This window comes from Amphiprion ocellaris, chromosome 1 (assembly GCF_022539595.1).
Source record: "Amphiprion ocellaris isolate individual 3 ecotype Okinawa chromosome 1, ASM2253959v1, whole genome shotgun sequence".
Classification (NCBI taxonomy): domain Eukaryota; kingdom Metazoa; phylum Chordata; class Actinopteri; family Pomacentridae; genus Amphiprion; species Amphiprion ocellaris.
In genome coordinates, this window is record NC_072766.1 from 28,650,293 (window position 1) to 28,654,534 (window position 4,242).

The 4,242-nt window shown below is 43.6% G+C and overlaps 1 long non-coding RNA gene and 1 pseudogene across 1 annotated transcript; one reads left to right on the forward strand and one right to left on the reverse strand.

Annotated features, from left to right (window-relative positions):
- The first annotated feature begins 1,405 nt into the window (after positions 1-1,405).
- Positions 1,406-2,660, forward strand: LOC111565761 (putative nuclease HARBI1; annotated as a pseudogene).
- Positions 2,661-2,977: 317 nt separating this feature from the next.
- LOC129349681 (uncharacterized) lies at positions 2,978-3,810 on the reverse strand. Its single transcript, XR_008602779.1, has 3 exons — positions 3,481-3,810; positions 3,311-3,369; positions 2,978-3,239 (listed from the first exon to the last, which is right to left on the reverse strand). It is a non-coding gene; the product is annotated as an uncharacterized LOC129349681 (long non-coding RNA).
- Between the last annotated feature and the right edge of the window lie 432 nt (positions 3,811-4,242).

Here is a 4,242-nt window from a genome sequence, read left to right on the forward strand (position 1 = left end):
GAGTGGCAGCCAGGGAAGCATGGTTAAAATCCCCAGTGATGAGGAAGAAGGCTTGAGGATGCGCTGTCTGTAACCGTGAAACCACACTGTGGAGGAGCTCACAGGCTGAGTCGGCGTTGGATGAGGGAGGGATGTACACCGTTACTGCAATAACATGTGAAAACTCCCTCGGCAGGTAGTACGGCTGGATGCTAACAGCTAGCAGCTCAGTGTCCCTCGTACACCGCTGCTCCTTGATATAAATGTTTCCAGGGTTACACCACTTGTTGTTTACAAACATCGCTACTCCCCCGCCTTTCTTCTTACCACTCTCCCTCATGTCTCTGTCCGCTCTGATCGGATGAAACCCCTCGAGCTGCACCAGTGAGTCCGGGGTTAGCTCGTTCAGCCAGGTCTCCGTGAAGTGAAGTAGACTGCACTCCCGGTACTCCTGCTGTAGCCGCGTTGGCCCCGCTAGCTGTGTAAGCAACAGCTGGGCTACGACCGAGAGTGTTTGCTGATGCGGTATTTACGAGTCCAGAAAACAGTAAAAAACACAGCAGCAGTCTCACCAACTTAACACCAAGGAATGGACATTTGCTGGAGCGACTACTGTAGAAAAGAAAACAGTAGAGGAAAGCTAAAAGTGCGAAAAAGTCGCTATACACAAAGAGAAGGGTCAGAGTTGCTGCAACTGGGTGCCGCTCAATCAGCGCCATCTTGAAATAATATTGCAAATAATAATAAATAAATAATTATGCTCTTTATTTGCACATGTTCGATGTTAGCATCCCTGCCTTCTGTCTCGCACCTCTTGCCTTAATCCCCTCCTTCTAGTTGCTCTCACGCTAACTCAGTAACATTACAATACTACATTTTCCTCCTTTGCTTACAATAAAAGGCATCTGCAATATTCTTCAAAGAATCTCAACTTTTTTTTAAACTCTAAATATCAAAACATTCCTTTTTTTTAAACTCCAAATATCAAACACTCCTTTTTTTCATAACAGTCTGTCACGGTTGCAGGGGACTCTGAACCCAAAATGCAGGCACACCAACAAAGAGGAAACAGAACTGGGGTCCGTTTCACGAAGCAGGTTTAGTGAAAACTCTGAGTTTTTTAACCCTGAAATGAGGGAAACTCAGAGTTTTCCGTTTCACAAAGCGAGGTAACTCAAACCCGAGACAGAGGGGTAACTCTACCCTGTTTCACAAAGAGAGGTAACTTAAACTCTCGGTCAGTTACCATAGTAACAGACTCTATGACTCTAACCTGGTCGGGACCAGGTTTTTCTCAGTAAACCTCGAGTTTCTCTCAGTCTCCGCCCTCTTTCAGTCACACGCCATTTCATTTCCTCATTCATTCAGTCAACTGGCGAGTTTTGGCGAAGTCTAGTTCTGCCGTGTGTCAAAATGACGTCCTTTTATTAACGATCCAGTGGATGAAGGAGCAGAATTACTGTGCAGAGAATTAAATATTCGTCGGGAGATTGTTTTCAGACCGCGCATAGATGTTCTCGCATTTCCGGACAGTTATCTTTTTGAACGGTACCGTTTCACATCACAATCCATAACCTACATCCACAACCTAATCCGTCCTTACATTTACAACTTTACCAACCGCAGTCATGCTCTAACGTCCCAGCAGATATTGTGTGTTGCGCTGCGGTTCTTTGCAAATGGAAGTTTTTTTATATAATGTAGGAGATGCAGAGCACTTCAGTGAGGCCACTGTATGTAGAGCGGTCAGAAAAGTGTGTCTGGATCTGAAACAACTTTTACCATCTTTGTCGTTTTCCCTGGACATAAACCTGTCAGAGCCATCAAGGAGGAGTTCCACAGGATTGCAGGTGAATGATGTAGAGATCTGTTAAATTAATTTTAAATCATATCCAGTTAATGACATTGTGCTGCAACCTCAGACTGTGATTAGTAAATTTAATTTCTTTTAGGTTTTCCCAGTGTGATTGGCTGCATAGATGGCACACACATCCCCATCAAAGCTCCCAAATATAATGAAGCTGATTATGTGAATAGGAAGTCCATTCACAGTATAAATGTGCAGGTAGGTTAGAGGTAGATTGACTACGGTTTCAAAATGTTAAAGACTGCATCATAGTTCAACATCAGTCATTCTGTGCACTGTCAAGATCATATGTGATGCTGCATACATTATTTCTAATGTGGAGGCCAAGTGGTCTGGGTCTGTTCATGACTCGAGGATTTTTCGAGAGTCTAACCTGAGCAACAGACTGCAACGTGGTAGGCATCCTAAAGATTTTAACAATATAATTCACTTGTCTCCCTCCTTTAATATACTCTAATGTATCCACTATACATTACAGGAGAGTTTGATGGCCTTCTGCTGGGTGACAGGCCCCCAACAGAACTTCAACCGGGCTCACTGCAGGATGAGAGCCCGGGTGGAGATGACTATAGACCTGCTGAAAGCCCGTTTCCAATGTCTACATCACCTCAGGGTGACCCCTGAGAGGGCCTGTGATATTATTGTGGCATGTGTTGTTCTTCATAATATTGCCACTATTAGAGGAGAGCAACACTCTGCCCTACAAACTGAAGACCCAGATGATGACCTCATCCACCTGCAGCTATCCAGGATGGCAGAGCAGTCAGCAACACCATATGCAATAACCACTTTGGAGTTTAAGTCACCATCATAACCACCACAGCAGTGAAATAAACACATGACATACATTTCATTTGGTCTTCTTTATTTCCTACAAATAAAAGAGCTGGTTTAGTTCATGTTCCAGTAGTTAACATAATTCACCTGTGACCTGCACCCACCTCTGACTTGTGCTCCAGTATTTCAATTTCCAGATCTGCCTTCTTAATCTGGTGGTCCAAGTACTGCATTTCTTTATCTGTTTTTTGTATTTTTCTCAGCAAGTGGATTTTGTAAATCTGTTTTACTGATAACTGGGAATACATAAAGGACATTAAATTATACAGTTGCACATGAATTCCACAGAATGAACCTCTGGTGTTTACTGAACATCCATCTCACTGTGTCAATCTGTGCAGTGGAAGTTGAGGGACCATCCTGCTGCTGTCCAGCCATGTTCTGTTGAAAAGGATGAGAATGTGCAATACTTCAGTGTAGGCTAAATGTCACACTCTATATTCCACCAGAATGTTCAGAAATGTGAATGGGAAGAGAACTATCAGTAACATACCTCTGTATGCCTTTCTGGATCCCCCTCTGTAAAGGCAGCAGACACAGTTTCATCCTCTTCATCCTAGATGAGTGATATATTTCAGTGGACTTAAACTACCATTTGGCAAAATCTTTGGAGTATTGCCTACTTACAGTTACAAGGTCTGTTGTGGTGTGAAGGGGCTCCACCAGGCAGATAGTACCATCAGAATCTGTTGGGCCAAAAGAAAAAAAGACCCAAAAGAGAAATAAATATTTGTATGAATATGCTTGAAAACATTCCATATATACATATACATGGGCTACACACACAGAGACATTACATTTTATAAAAGCACTTGTGTCTTGGGGGGTGGTCTCAGAGGATGAGCTCCCTCCAGGGATTCCCTCAGCCACTGGCCTTCCAAAATTCTAGCTTAGGACCAGCTCCTCTGCCTCCGTTAGAGGTGGTGCTGCTGGGCCACCACCTGTTTTACGGGCATCTGCTTTCTTTCTGTTGGCTGAGTAGAAGTCTGTGTTAGTTTAAATAGGCTTAATTGTTTAACAGAACATGATATGGATACAGACATTTAGGCTGTGTGGGGGATAGAACCACTGCACAGTCAAACCGCCACTTAATAATTAAGCTACTTTACAATGTAAAACATGATCAAAATGAGGTAGCTCCATGAGATTATGCCAACTTCTTACCTGTTTGAACAATGTTTTTATATTTCATCTTCAGCTGCTGCCACGTGCGCTTCTCCCCTGCAGGATTGCACCTAAATGAATGAACTTAATAGTCTTCCCCTGTAATATTATTGTGATTTAAACTTACACATTGACCCGGGCAGCAATGTTCTCCCACGGCGTCTCCCTCTCTTTTGCAGCTGCAGCGGTGCTGCACTTCTTTCTAAAAACGTGTTCAAACTCGCTATATAAGCGCATTAAGATTTCCAATTCAAGCGGTGTAGTCCTCCGCTTCCCCGTTGCCATGGTGACTCGTCGAATCGGCGCTCCATTGATACTGGCTTTTCAGAGTTGTGGTGCACGCGCTTAACTCCGGGTGAAACTACTCTGAGTTGATTTAACCAACTCGAATCAGC